Source organism: Neomonachus schauinslandi, chromosome 6 (assembly GCF_002201575.2).
Source record: "Neomonachus schauinslandi chromosome 6, ASM220157v2, whole genome shotgun sequence".
NCBI classification, from domain to species: domain Eukaryota; kingdom Metazoa; phylum Chordata; class Mammalia; order Carnivora; family Phocidae; genus Neomonachus; species Neomonachus schauinslandi.
In genome coordinates, this window is record NC_058408.1 from 61,973,300 (window position 1) to 61,989,775 (window position 16,476).

The 16,476-nt window shown below is 35.7% G+C and overlaps 1 protein-coding gene across 1 annotated transcript in view; it reads right to left on the reverse strand.

Annotated features, from left to right (window-relative positions):
• The window catches only part of CEP170 (centrosomal protein 170), a 129,098-nt gene that overhangs the window by 111,648 nt on the left and 974 nt on the right, over positions 1 to 16,476 (reverse strand). The window lies entirely within an intron of this gene.

Sequence of the window (16,476 nt, forward strand, 5' to 3'; positions counted from 1 at the left end):
CAAATAAATAAAATCTTAAAAAAAAAAAAAAGACTTAGATTAGTAGCTCCTTTGTCTCAGTAACTGTGCTAAATGCTTACACTCTCAGTCTTCATTTAACTCCCAAAACAAGCACATGAGAATCATTTTTTCCTTCAAGAAAGCTGAAGTTAAATGACTTACCCAAGATCACAAATCTAGTAGTAGTAAACAGGAGCCATCTGGATTCAAACCCAGGCTTTCATGTAATAAGTTCTGGGCTGCTCCCTCAACCACAGTCTCCTTCATACTTTTCTCGAGCATACCTTAAAATGATGCTGGTGATGCCAATTCCTACAAACTCAGATTTGGCTTAAGAATTTGGATATGACTGAAAAGAAATATACTCTTACCTGGTAACATATTCTCTGACACTATCTTTCTGAGCCATAAACACTTAAGGTTCATGCAAGACTCAGTCTATTTTTAATCTATCTCTTATCCTTCTGCTTGACCACCAACAGGCTCCAAGACTGCCTCCCTGAGAAGTCCGTAGACAAGTAAGAATCAATCAGTTTATGCTAAAGTCAGGTCAAAAATCAGCTGACTCATCTGGAGGAATGAGGCAAATTTTGTAAATAGGGTACAGCATGAATCAGAAACCTAGAATCTGAAAGAGAAGTAAACTATCTCTAGGCTCACTGAACAACAACGATCTGAAAAATCTTGTCAGGTCATGTATCACTAGGAGCAGGAAAAGGTGCACAAAGCTGTCTCAAAGGACTGAAAAGAGACTCTACAGGAGGGGCTGACAGTGGGAAGAAGGTAGTATGAGCTAAGGGTCTGTAAGACCATGAAAGCCAAATGTTTTTGATTCACCTTTCCTGGTTCAACAATTTCTTAGCTGACAACAATTTCTCTTCCTTCTGGCATCTGTCTATAATGCATTTCAGCATATCACTGCCTAATGTGCCCCTTAAAAACGGTTCCTACTCATGATTACTACCTTCCTCCTTGAACTAGCCATACATCAACTGTTTGGGAGGTGGGTATAAATTAATTGAACCACAGTATCAGCACAACACATGAAAACCAAAATCAAACTTCAAACTGCAGAATAACTGAAGAATCTTAGAGCATGTTTAAAGCAAGAGTATATTTAAATCACATATGTGCTTATTTATTGCCTAACAACTTAATATCCTAAATTATTCAATATTCTTTTCACCTTCATGAAAAATTATGCCTATAAATAACTATAACAATACTATGCAGTAAAACTGTGATTATGGACAGGTTTTAGATCTACGCTGTCCAACAAATTAGCCACTAGCCACATGTGAACTAATGAATGCTTAAAACAAGAACAGCAAATGCATCTGAGAAAACTTTTTATTTAATTTTAATTAATTTAAATTTAAATATTCGCATATTGCTAGTGGCCACTCTAGTTTGCTCAGCTCTACACAAAGAGGAATCACTTGATTATTTACATTAATTTAGAATGGCTTTATATACTTTCAACCTATAGAATATAAACACAGAATTGGCTGCTAAAAAATAATTTATGTTGGAAAGAAAAATTTTGATCTGATCACAACAGCATAAAGAGCTTTATGTTTTCATTTATAAAGCTATATAGCATTCATATAAATTAGTAAGTTACATAAGCAAGAAAGCCTATCTTGTGGCTGAAAATTTGCAACCATCATTTCAACTGTTACTATAGGTCTATTCTTTTATATATTATAATTAATTAGACTACAGATGCTTAAAGAGATTAGGTTCATTATTACCAGGGTATATGCCATTAGGTATGTAATAATTTGCTGGGAATATTTTATAGTGTGAATATTTCTGAGAAAGCAATTCTTTTAAGGGACGGAATCTCCAGACACAGCTAAAGAGGAATGCCTACTGACATTTATTTCATTTGGAGAAGAGCTTCTCCAAGTTTGAGGAAAAACGCAGCTACAATAAGATTAAAAGCTTATTGGTGTTTTTAAGAACAATTATTAGTAGGAGATAATACTCTGAGTCAAATATCAGGATATGTCAAAAAAAAAAAAAAAAAGGGTTCACCTTCCAAATGCCTGGTCTCTCTTCACTCCTACCTTCTTCCCCTTTTTTTTCCATCTCTGTGTACTACTGCACACCACAAATGTCCTCCCAATCCTTTGACTCTCTCTTCTTTGTGACTAAAAGGGCCATAAGCCCCAAACTGAAGAGTATTCTGAATTTTTTACATATGCAATAGTGCTTTAAAATTTGGGAGTAAACTTAGAAATAATATAGTTTAAGCCTTTTATTTTTACAAGCGAGCAAAATGAAACAGTGGAAGACTTGTTCAATGTTATACAGCTATAGCGCCAAAACTAAAATGGAGATCTAAACTCCTTGTGCAAAGTACTCTTTTATTTACACCTCGTTGACAAAGCGTGCGCGCACGTGCGTGTGTGTATTTATCCTAAAATCAGGAAACACCCTCAAAAGTCATGTGAGACAGAACACAAGCTATCTGGTTTTTCTGGAGCAGATATGTGATGACACTATTTATTAAATAAAATGATATATGTGTTTTAGTTTGTAAAACAAATTTAGGCCTATACAAAGGACTGTCTCAAAAGAAAATAATTTGGTTCCTGCCTTCCTGTGACCCCCAGTTTTTCCTTGCAGTTTTGCAACTTTTGACAGAAAAATGATTTCCTATAACTGTACTAAACAGATAAAATCATGTCACACTACTAAAGACCAATCTATGGGGTAAATGCTAGCAAAAGGAAAAATAAATATTAAATTAATGAAAATCCTATTGATATTTCTATGGTTAAATTTTTTATTTGAACTAGTTTAACATCCATTAGATGTTTGAGAATCCTATGAAAGAAAGATAGGACAATCTTGCATTTCATAGATACATATTAATTTTATATTCATTTCCTGGGGACTTGGATCAGACATTTTCACATGATCAAATAAAAATACTCAAAATATAAAGAGAAGTAAATAATTTTTGTTCCCAGTAAGTGCCTAGGGACTCAGATTTATAAATTTCTTAGTTATTCTTCCCTACTCTGGACATTAGCCCTATTTCTGTCCTTATTTTTGACACTGATAGATGTTTGATAAAAATTTACTTTTGCTTCTTCCCTTATGCTGGATCAACACAGGTTTACCCAAATTCTTATACATTTTTAAGAAGTGATTTTGATTATGTTTGAATTTTGTCAAATAGTAAACTTATTTTTTAGAGTCATAAGGTATACACACATATCAAAGAGTAACTCAAATCAGTGAAGTAGAAAGTAATTTTTTGTAACAGAACTCAGTACCCATATTAGTAAATCTGAATTTCCAGGGCCAACATAACTTTTGGATTTTGAACATGATACCTTTAGATAGCAACTCATTTTGGCAAGATGCTTTACTATTTTTAAGAAATGCTATTTCTTGTTAAGAAAACTTCTAATCCAGCTCTTAAAAGTGGAGCTGCCTGGGGGCGCCTGGGTGGCTCAGTCATTAGGCGTCTGCCTTCGGCTCGGTCGTGATCCCAGGGTCCTGGGATCGAGCCCCACATCGGGCTCCCTGCACCGCGGGGAAGCCTGCTTCTCCCTCTCCTACTTCCCCTGCTTGTGTTCCCTCTCTCACTATGTCTCTCTCTGTCAAATAATAAATAAAATCTTTAAAAAAAAAAAAAAAGTGGAGCTGCCTGTACATGCAGCAAAGTTGGAATATAAAAACACGAATGCCTACTGGAATCTAAGGATATCTTAGCCTTTCAGAATGCTGTGACTGAAAATTAATGAACTTTCCTCAAAAGGGGTTATTGTATTCTTATGTTGTAAGAACTTAATGTTTTAAATGTAAGTTTTTGCATTTGCAATTTTGTTTCACAATAACAATTGTTTAAAATGAATTATTAGAAAGCATGACATTTTTTTTAAACCTTGAGAAAGAAAATTAAGTACAGACAGCATATAGTCATTTAAAGGAGCTTTCTCTCCTTCCCTTTAGGGCCAGGCTTTAAAAAGTGGTCTGTTTTTGCTAATTCTACTTCCTTACCTTTCAACTACCTTTCTCTTTAATTAAGGATTTATTTGAGAGAGAGAGAGAGAAGGGGAAGAGGGGCAGAGGGAGAAAGAATCCTGAAGCAGACTCCTAGGTGAGTGTGGAGCAGGATGCGGGGCTCAATCCCAGGACCCTGAGATCATGACCTGAGCAGAAATCAAGAGCCACCGCTTAACCAACTGAGCCTCCCAGGTGTGTCCCACCCCCCAACTGTTTTTTTTTTTTAAGTAGGCTCCTCATGCCCAGCATGGAGTCTACATGGGGCTTGAACTCACAACCCTGAGATCAAGATCTGACCCAAGATTAAGAGTTGGACACTTGGGACGCCTGGGTGGCTCAGTCAGTTAAGCATCTGCTTTCAGCTCACGTCATGATCCCAGGGTCCTGGGATCCTGTCCTGCATCAGGCTTCTTCCTCACTGGTGAGCCTGATTCTCCCCTTGCTTGTGCTGCCTCTCTCTCTCTCTCTGACAAATAAATAAAATCTTTAAAAAAAAAAAAAAGTCAGATGCTTAAACGACTAAGCCACCCAGGTGCCCCTTCAACTATTCTTGAATTAACCCTATGTACTGAAGTTTTACTGAGTTTCTGTCCTCTCTCTTCCTCTCAACCACCTTTGTCTACTGTGGTTAAAAATGTTCTCCTAAATCCAATGATCTTTAATATTTCCATCTTACTTCACCTGCCAATATCTTTGATCATTCTTACCTTCTAGAACATCACTTTGGTTTCCTCTCACTTCAGTGGCTACTACTTAATGTCTTTGAAAGTCTCTACTTTTTCTTTAAATCCTTGTTTTTTAGGGGGTTACTGCCCAATACATGATCCCTTTGAGACTTCTTTGAAGCCACCAGAGTGCAAATACTGCTCATTATGTCAAGTCACACATCTATATTTCAAGGCAAAACCTCATGCAGACCTTATCTCTAATTGCTTATAAATAATTTTCAGTTCCATGTCCCCACTGGCTCCTCAGAATTAATTTTAAAAAATTGAATCCTTCCATTTTCTGAACAAAATCTGCCTTTCCTCTTGTTTTCCCTATCTTGGTGAATAGGCATTACCAGCCACCCAGGTACTCTCTTTCCCAATCTCCCTTTACTTAGATAAGTCACTGATGTTTATCATGAAAATTGTATTTTCCAATTCCTCAAAAAGACCCCTTCAGTTTGGACTGACTGCTGTGACAACATGGGAGAGCAGGGATAAGGGGAATGGACTGTAATTGTGAAGACTAAGGAACAAGAAATCAAAAAAAGATACTAGAGCAAAGGAAATACATAATGTGCTGACTGAGAATGCCAAGACTGGAGGGAAAAGTACAAACTGGGCCCAAGAAAAAGAGAGAAAAGAACGAATAAGTCAGACAACAGAAATCCTAGTGATGAAAACAGACACCTGAGAGCAGATCAAAGAAATGGTTGTCAAGACAGCATTCTTTGATGAAATATTCATCTTATTATATACCTCATTTTATATCTTTGGGGGGCAGAGGGATATTACTTTGCAATTAGCCTAAAATCCATTGGCAAAAAGGTGCAAGATTCTATTAACGAATTAGGTTCTGAATGTTATTCACAATAATTACTAGACATTCTTCTGCTGGATACCAAAGAACCCCATCATCCCCGTGTCCCCACCCTCCCCAAACAAATCTCTAAATTTTAATTCTTTTACTCTTCATTTAATCGTATTCTATTTGTTCCCACCTCTCCACTTTAGAAATTTAAAATTGTTGATTCTGTACAGTAGATCCTTCACATTCTGGAATTTGTTACTCACCACTTAGAATCACAGGTTTAAACCATGCTGTTTCACCTCAAGCAAAAGCTCTTATTTTTATTGAATAGCACAACACTGAATTCTTAACATAGTGGAAGCAGAAGGTAGTGAGATGTAGAACTGACAGTAATTACTTCATTCCTGAATTTGTTACTGAAGGAAGTAGAAGGATCACTAAATTAGAGAAACAGTGTATGCTTCCTTCAACAGCTCTTCAGATTAAACACAAACAAAAAACTCTTTTACCATTCCTCTTTAAAAGTACACACACACCGTGCCCCTCAAGAGGGATAGCTCAGTGTCAGTGTTAATTTTGTCAGCTAGCTATTTACAGAAAAATTGAGTTCAGTAACACTATTGGGATAGAAAACAATATATTTCATATTTCGACTGCTGTTTGCCAGTAGTTGTTAGAAAATAATTCAGTAGCATATTCAGAAAACTTAAAAGTGAAACAATTTCAAATGATTTAAGAGCCCTTTTCTTAAAAACACACATTCACGTCTGCAGTTTACTTTGACATTCATCAAAATGTAAGATGCACTGATGAACAGACAATGGATATATGGCCAGATGTGTGATAAAAACGAATATAATGTTGGGGCACCTCGGTGGCTCAGTTGGTTAAGCATCTGCCTTTGGTTCAGGTCATGATCTTGGGATCCTGGGATCAAGTCCCGCATCGGGCTCCCTGCTCAGCAGGGAATCTGCTTCTTCCTCTCCCTTTGCCCCTCCCCCTGCTCATGCTCTCTCTCAAATAAAATCTTTAAAAAACAAAAACCCAAATATAATGTTAATAGTACAATCAAATGGTGGGTATGTGAGTACTCACTATGAAATTCTTTCAATTTCTCTGTATATTTGAGATAAACCACATACACACAGACCTTTGTATTAAAACAACCCATCTCATAAATTAACCCGAGTGAAAGAGAGAATAAAATAGTTTAAAAAGTCAAACCTCTGAGAATACTCTTTATATAAAATCTAAGGAATGTCCACAAAGCTGAGTGAGAAAAAACTTTAAAGCCTTAGGGGTGTTTTCTACTAAACTAGAAAAAATAAAAATAAACTTATCCAACAAACTAGTAGAGATGAAGGATTAAAGATTTTAAAAGTAGCTAATGATGGGCGCCTAGGTGGCTCAGTTGGTTGGGCGACTGCCTTCAGCTCAGGTCATAATCCTGGAGTCCCAGGATCGAGTCCCGCATCGGGCTCCCTGCTCAGCAGGGAGTCTGCTTCTCCCTCTGACCCTCCCCCCTCTCATCTGCTCTCTCTCTCTCTCTCATTCTCTCTCTCAAATAAATAAATAAAATCTTAAAAAAAAAGTAGCTAATGAATTAAAAGCACAAAAATAAAAATGATAAATCAGAAGTTCATTCTTTAAAAAAAAAAAGTACTAAAATCCCTGGCAGATTTTTTTCTTCATCTATCATAAACACTTGGCTTTGTAATAAAAAGATATAGCCACAGACATGATTTTTTAAATTTATTAAAATAACTACAACTTTATGCTTCTAAATTTGAAAATCTCAAGTGAATAAACTTCTAGGAAAATGAGAATGACATAATTGACTAAAAAAACAGGAAGTTGAATAGATCTGAAAACATTACCAAAAACTAAGACCCCAAATATACAATGGACTATTATTTTTATTTATTTATTTATTTGTCATAGAGAGAGAGGGAGAGCACAAGCAGGGGGAACAAGCAGAGGGAGAGGAAGAAGCAGATTCCCCACTGAGCAGGTAGCCTGATGTGGGACTTGATCCCAGGAGCCTGGGATCATGACCCGAGCCGAAGGCAGACACCCAACTGACTGAGCCACCCAGGTGCCCCCAAAAATTGGACTCTTAACTACAGACAACAAACAGGTGGTTATCAGAGGGGAGATTGGTGGGGGATGGGTGAAATAGGTGAAGGCGATTAAGAGTACACTAATTGTAATGAGCACCGAGCAATATATAGAATTGTTGAATCACTATATCGTACACCTGAAATATAATACTAGATGTTAACTAGACTAGAATTAAAAGAAACAAAAGAAAATAAGGCCCCCCAACCTACCCCAGAATCTCCTTGTCATGCTTCAGATCATTAAAAAAATTAATAAACTGGGCTTCATCTCAATCAAGACCCCAAAAGGACTTTTTCAAATGAGCCTGACAAAATAGTTCTAAAACACATCTGGAAAAAATAAGCATATGAGGAAAACTAAGCAAATTCTGTTAAAACCAGTGTAGTGAAGGAAGAACAGTCTGTCCATTTACAAATGGATATTATAAACCTATGTTATAAAATGTGGTAATAATACAGCAGTGCAGGGGCGCCTAGGTGGCTCAGTCGTTAAGCGTCTGCCTTCGGCTCAGGTCATGATCCCGGGGTCCTGGGATCGAGTCCCACATCGGGCTCCCTGCTCTGCGGGGAGCCTGCTTCTCCCTCTCCCACTCCCCCTGCTTGTGTTCCCTCTCTAGCTGTGTCTCTCTCTGTCAAATAAATAAATAAAAAACCTTTAAAAAAAATAATATAGCAGTGCAGAAATAGGTAGACGGAATAAAAGATCCAGAAATAAACCTACGCATATTAACAGGACATTTCAAATTGTATAGGATAATGAAGAGTTATGCAATAAATGGTACTGGGACAGAAGGCTATAATATATATAGGCCTAAATATATTTTAGAAAAATTAACACATTTGCACATATTCACATCATAAATTCTATGAGAATAAATATAGGTATGTATCTAATAAAACTGTGTGCAGTGGTATTACTTCATGAAGGAAAAAGAAAAGAAAAATTGGACTATACACAAGTTAAAAATCTTTGTTGGGTAAAAACGAATTTAAAAAGGGAAATGACAATCTGGGAAAAAATTTTACAACGTACGTGACAAAGGAATTGTTACAAGTATATACAATAATGAACATTCTTTCAGAAAAGGGTATACACAAGCAATTCAGATTAGAAATACAATGGCCAATAAACTTTTTTTTTGCCAACAAACATATTTTTAAAAAGCTCTTCAGATATATTACTGATAAGAGAAATCTAAATAAGGTTTTCAGTTTATCGTGTTGGCAAAATTTTTAAAAAGATATGTAATAACCAGCATTGGTGTAGGGTTGAAGCAACAATCTCATATACCAGTGATGGAAGTGTATACTGGAAAAGACCAGGGCAGAGGGGTGGATTTCATCAGAAAATTAGAAAAGGCTTTAGAATTCTAAATAGCAGGGAGCCTACTTCTCCCACTCCCTCTGACCCTCCACCCCCTTGTGTTCTCTCTCACTTGCTCTGCTCTCTCTCTCAAATAAATAAAAAAAAAAATCTTTAAAATACTGGCAAAGAAAAATATTAATTTGCACAGAAGTTCACAGTTGTTTGCAAATTTAAAAATAGCCTTAATTTCCATAAATTGTAAGTAAATTACAAGTTTGATAACATGGACTCCTATACCCTCAAGAAAAATTAGTCAGAAAGTTTAATTTCATGATAAAATGTTACCAGATTAAACACAAATAGACAAGAATATATAACAGTGGCATCACTGGCTGGGGGATTGCGAGAAAGTGTTCTTCCTGATGTAATGGTATCTTCTAAGTATTCGGCAACAGACAAGTATTAGTTTTATAATATGAAAAAAAAAGCATGAAAAAATAAGGTGGCCTTCAATTTGCAGTGCATTGATTACCCATGAGAAGTGTTTTTTGAGCAACTCAGCAAATAATATATGGGGTCCTCAAGATAGAGATTTTGAAATTATAGTCCCACTGCCTCAAAAAAGTCTTTACTGCTTAAGAATTATTGCTCAAAGTCCTCTCTTTGCAATGTTCCTTTTTTCACCAAAATAAATATTTTATATTTTACCTCTGTATCAAGTATGCCCTTGTCCTTTGTTTCCTCAAATCAGTTTCTAGCTGGCTGCCTTGAGTACAAGACCCTTAACAAACCCTATGCTTTGAATTTGTACTACTATTCCACATAAGATGTGACAAACCCTTATCTGGTAAGACACCTTCCAGGAAAAAAAAGCCAGTTAAAAAGGGAAGATTTTCCTGGTTGGCCTGGAAAAAAGTAAGCTGGCCTGCTTAGAAAAATTTTTCTGACTTCATTCTCATTTAGATACTGCTTGGAATTAAAGGATGAGTTTAGGATTGGAGAAAGTTATTATCGCAAAGCCTCTTTCCCACATCATGTCTTTTTTTCCACTCCCAAGAACGGTAAAATAATGTGCAAAACTGCCTTATGGGGATGAAATGCAGGAGAAGCAGAAAACTATTCCTACAGTGTCATATTGAAAAAATACTTCTATTCATCACCCCAAACAAAACATTTCTTCACACATAACCCTAGCGAGGGGCACCACATCTGGGGCGATGGGAGATCCGTACCTGCAATCGTACCTTTCACTTGTCTTTTACATCATTTGCTTTTCAAAAAAAACCCCTGAGGTAAACGGACTATCACTAGATTTACTTTATAGATGAAGAAACTGAACTTCTGAAATGAAGTGACACATTTAAGATCACACAAGTCGCAAATGAATCAATCCCTGACAGCAAATTTTCCTAACTGAGGAGCACTGTCTCTCCTGTTCAGCCCTGGGCACCAGCAGCAACCACAGCCGTCCACCCAAGAAACAGCAGGCGCCGGTTTACAAATCAAACTTTGTTCAGGGCTTTAGATTTAGCAGTTTCTGGGGGAGAATAATTGTGAACATCCCCATCAAGAAAGAGACGTCTAACAAAAGGTTCTCATCCAGTTTATAAGGAGTGTTCAGGTGATTAAAGGTGGTATAGTTTGACTCAACATCCCTTATCTCTAAAAATTACTTGGCTTCTGGGACAGCATACTCTTACTACTTCTTTTCAATCCTTCTGGATAGCTCTTCTCTCTTGCTAAGCCTTTCACTGTTGAACAGTATCAGGTCTCAACTCTTGAACCTCTTCTCAACCTAATTAACCAACTCTCAAACTAAGTGATGTCTTCCAGTCCTATGGCTTTAAATACGTTCTACTGGTGATGCTTAAGATTTAAGAATCTTCAGGCCTGAACCTCTCTGAATTGCAGACTTGTATATTCCACTGCCTACTTGATAGCTCCACTCAGATGTTTGACAGACATTTCAAACTTCACATATCCAAAACTCTTGATTTTTTAAAACCAGACCTTGTAACTTTATCTCCACCATTATCACTCTAGTCGAAACCATTAACAACTTAGTATAGATCACTCTTAGCTCATCTCCCTGTTCCCCTTTTCCCGTCCAGTCTGTTCTCCACAAAACAGTCAGAACTATATTTTAAAAATATAATACAATTCTTTTGTCATTCCCCTCAAAACCCTCCAATGAACTCCCAAAACACTTGAAATTAAAAACCTTCCAATTTCTATCCAACCTCATTTCCTTCTATTCTTTCTTCTTGCTCTCTCATCTCCAGCCAGTACTCTCCTTATTCTCCGAATTCACGCATCCCATTCCTGTCTCAGGACCACGGCACAGTCCAACCACACACCTACATGGCTTACCTCCTCACCTAATACAAGTCTCTGCTAAACATCATCTCCTCACAGAGCAGTATTCCCTAACTGCTCCTAAAACGGTAACTCCCAAGGTGCAGCATATTGTCTTAAGAGGTTATCTTTTGTGTAAAAGAGGGGCGGTGGGTATATATATTTGCTTAACTTGAAAAAAAATTCACTGGAATGATACAGAATAAATAATAAAATGTTACTTATTGGATTAGGGAAAGTGCTAATTTGGCAAACAAGGTGAGGGGTAGGAGGATTTTTCACAATAGTTGTTTTTAAAATAGTTTGATTTTTTTGAACCATTTGAATATTCTGAGGGACTACTTAAAAACAAATGATAAATAGCAGTCTTCCACACAGTCTATCCCCTTACTCCACATTTTCTTCATAGCACCTATGCTTACTTGACTCACTATTTGTGTAATTATCCGTATCACCCAACAGACTGTAAGCTTTAACCAACTCCTTCAGTACTGGAGAATATAATGGTTTTCTCCTTAATTAAAAACAAAAAACATTCAAATGGTTTTCATTATCTTTGTGTCGCCTCTTTTCTCAAGGATATTTTATTTATGTTACATTTACTCTATTTATAAATCTGCATGGCTGTGTCCTCGGCTATATCCAGTACATGGCCAGGATGAAGACATAAGAGGGCTGGCTTGTTAAATTTATAAATGTCTAAAAGCCAGGAAGGGAAGCTAATCCCTTGGATGACAGAATCATGATTCGAGAAGATCTCAATAAGTTTTAACTATAGCTATATTCAAGGAGATGGTATCTGAAAGGGTTAAAGCTTAACACTGTTTCAAAAAATCATCGATGTATACATACAGAATGGGAAAAATCTTAAAAAAAAAACTGGCTTATGTTGACTACATCAGTGGTTTCCAAATTTTCAAAAAACAAAATGAAAAACAACATAAGCTTGCCAACTTTTTATTGTTCATTTAAGAATCAAACCAATACAAAAAAACCCAAGGCAAATATTAAAAGAAACTTACCACAGACTAAAACTATCATTTCATAAAGAGAGGTCATTTTAACATTAGAAAGGTAGAAATACAGAAACTCAAATCCCTTGAATTGCATGACAATAACTTGAAAAGCCATATAACATTTTTCTGATTTTTCTTTGCTTAGAACTAGCAAAGATATCACTGTTATTAAAGAGTTAACAAAATTTTAGACCATAAACACAAGTGTATAGCTTGAATTAAGGAAATGGTAATTTCACTACACTACATTCAGGCCATAATTACAGAATTAAATATAAAAACAAGACTGTTGAATCTCAGATCTGTACCTCTGAAACAAATAATGCAATATATGTTAAGAAAAAAAAGAAGAAGAAGAAGAAGGTAGCGGGAGGGGAAGAATGAAGCGGGGGAAATCGGAGGGGTAGACGAACCATGAGAGACGATGGACTCTGAAAAACAAACTGAGGGTTCTAGAGGGGAGGGGGCGTGGGAGGATGGGTTAGCCTGGTGGTGGGTATCGAGGAGGGCACATTCTGCATGGAGCACTGGGTGTTATGCACAAACAATGAATCATGGAACACTTCATCTAAAACTAATGATGTAATGTATGGGGATTAACATAAGAATAAAAATAAATAAATAAATAAATAAATAAACAAACTAGATCAGAACAAAAAGAACAGTATTGACAAAACTCAATCTAGCTGACAAGAGATGAGAGGTAAAGGAAACAATATCAGTATCATATGAAGTTGTAAGGGTTATAATATTTTATTTAGAAAAGAGAAAACCGAGCAAAGAAATACCTTACTGTATCTTACTCTTATAACAGAACTACAACCAATGGGGAGAAGTTATATAGTAAAGCAGATACCAGCCCCATTTAATTAAAATCTTCCTATTATACTTTCCAAAAGCTAAATGAGACATCCTATGCCTCTTTGTTCATGAAAGTGTTGTTCTTGGAGAAGTTGGACTCAGTAAGATCTCAGGGATATGAGTAGTAGAAGGCACACTATACCAGATGACTCTAAAGTCTCCTCTAATTCTAAAATTTTGTGAATCAGAAAAGGGTACAGTTTGCTTTCTTAATTTACCAAAAAGGATGAATGGAAAGAATTTGGGCCTTTGTCAAAAAGACAAAGGTTCAGTTATAGGCTCTACCACTTAGAGCCATGACACAGAGGAAAAATTATTCACTAACTCTAGGCTTCAAATATTCTCAAATTTAAGTGTGTAAATTTATACCTTATATACAAGACTGCTGCATGAATTACACACAAACACACACACACACACACACACACACACTGCCTGATACATAGTAGGTTTCAATATGTGGTAGATATTAGTTATTTATTCAATAAATATCATGTCCTAAAGGATAATATGTTCTATATTACTTAGTGCTTATTAATATACTCAAATAATGACTTATTCTCTGCTATGTCTCATATTGTTTCTCAAACCTAAGCAATGCATACTTGAGATTCTTTCCACTTCCATGTTTTGTATAATCCCTATCTGTATGTAAGTAATTTTTGTAGGGTTTTCTTTAACCTTGCTTTTGTTCGTTTCCTTTCTACCTTTGTTTGACATAAAAGAGGGCTTTACCTTCAGTATATATTGACCAGGTCATTCATTTTGGCCAAAAAAAGGTATAATATAGATATACTGTTGCATAATCATTCAATTAAACTAGACATACAGTCTAGTTTAAACTGTATGTCTAGTTTAATCAACTCTACTACCAGACAGATGTCTTATTCTTTTGTATTGCCCACACCAGCTAACTCATTGCTGAGCACTTCCCTCAAAAAATATTTAAGTAAATAAATTAAATCCCATTTCACCAAGTGTAGTTGATTATTGGAAATCTTGGTTATTAACAAAAATTAATGAAATAAAGATGGTCTGAGGTTTCTCCCCATAAGAAGAAGTTCATTTCTTACTGAAATACAGCAACACTCAACGTTCTCCTCCATATTATATAACCACCAAGGATTTTTCAGATGGTATCTAATTGCTCTTTTGTTATACTTCTGTAATAATTTGCAACTGTACAGATTAGTTGGCAATTTAGTACATTGCTGTCTGTTAGATATTTATTAGACTAGGACACTGCTCAAAATCAATCATTACAAATTAAAATACTAAAAATTATTTTACGGGAGTATAATTTTGTTGAATAAAAAACGTTAACAAGTTTAAACACAGGCAGTATTCAGTACTAGATGAGTGATATCTGATTACTATCAGATGCAACAATAAAACTAGTTATTTCTTCAGTGACAAAAAGAAAAAAACTGATACTAGGAATAAGTAAAACAAATCACTAAGCATAGAATTTTTAAAAACACTGATATTTGCATTAATGGGCATAATGTATGATAATTTTACAGTCTAAATTTCATTATTCTAATGCTAAGATAGAAAACATGAAGATGGTTATTTCCAAAGTAATTGAGAACAATGAAATTTACCAATAAAATACATTTAAAGTTTGATTTAATATAATTCCACATGCTGAATTTAACTAGATTATCTCTAAGTAAGCTAAAATTTAAAAGGGCAAGTTAATAAATTCTTTTAAAAAAGTCTATTAAAATGCATTGTAGAATTAAAGGGTAAGATTATAAAGAAAAAACAGCACTTTGTCAAAAGCAACTCAATGAAAAAACATACATTTAATTTTGATAAAAATTTCGATATTTTTCTCAAGGTGAGTTAAGTTGAAAATAATGTAATTCATTAATTGAAGAAAAATGAACTTCATATTGAATTAAGAAAGGGATAATTTCACTACACTACATTCAGGCCATAATTACAGAATTAAATATAAAATGGAGACATTCTTCTCCACATTCTTGTTACATGGCAATTTTATTTTTAACCGAGCTTATAGCTTATAGCTCATCATACCATAAAATACTACTGAATATCAGGAAATAATATTAAAATATGGTTACTAATAAGTAGTAGGGAAAAACTTCCAAGAGGTTTTTTTTTTTGTTGTTGTTTTTTTATGAAAAGTCCATGTTAGAGCATCTTTCCTTATATTGTAAGGTAATTTATAAAACTAAAACTCCACTTCAGTAGAATTATTTTTGCATCACAAGGAAAAGGACTAGATTAATACAACAAGGGTATCAATGAACTTGATTGTTAAAGACAACTCAAGGAGCATGTAGAGAAGCTTTCCATAAATTTTCACAGGGCAGGGGGACTAAGGGACAACACCAAAAGAGCCCACTGCAGGAACAGATCTTGGTTTTATTTGGCTCTGCCTTTCATTAGCAGTGACACTTGGACAGACAATTCAGTTAACTTTCCAAGTTTCAGTATCTTCCTCTTATGTCAAGTGCACTTAGATTCTTGAGTTTTAAAACACCAAAATCCTACGATACCTACAAAGTGAGGAAGGACGAAAAACAGCCTTGGGCTTTACTTTTTTAAAAATAATGGTAGAAAGGGGCACGGGTTAGCTCAGTCCGTTAAGCGTCTGCCTTCAGGTCATGGTCCCAGGGTCCTGGGATCCATCCCCATGTCGGGCTCCCTGCTGGGCGGGAAGCCTGCTTCTCCCTCTCCCACTCCCCCTGCTTGTGTTCCCTCTCTTGCTGTCTCTCTCAAATAAATAAATAAAATCTTAAAAAAAAATAATGGTAGAAAAAATACAAAATTATTTGTACCTTGCAATGTAGTATTTCCAGAACTGAATTACTAAATTTTTGAAGCCTATCCAGCTAGGGTTGTATCAGTGAAGATCTAGATACAGTATTCACAATGTAACTCTCTCCTCTCCCATTATCCCTCCACCTGCTCCTCCCCATCCTGCTTCATTCTTTCTTCCGCTTGTTTTAACGCCAGCAAACGGTTGTAAGCACTGAAAGCTTAAGATGAAATCATTTTAAAAGATGCATTTTGAATCAACGATCATCTGCCCCACCACATTTCTCCCAAATGAGTTAATTTTCATTAAGAGAATGGAAGTATGAATAAACAAAATCAGAAACAGAAATGTACTGGGCCTGTTTTTTGTTTTGACTGCTCAAAAAACAAAACTGAAAGATGTGGCCTCATCTATTCCCTTAGGAACGCGAACGCGTTACCCACCCAATGAAAAAACAATTCTGCTGGTTCATTTCCCTGCTAC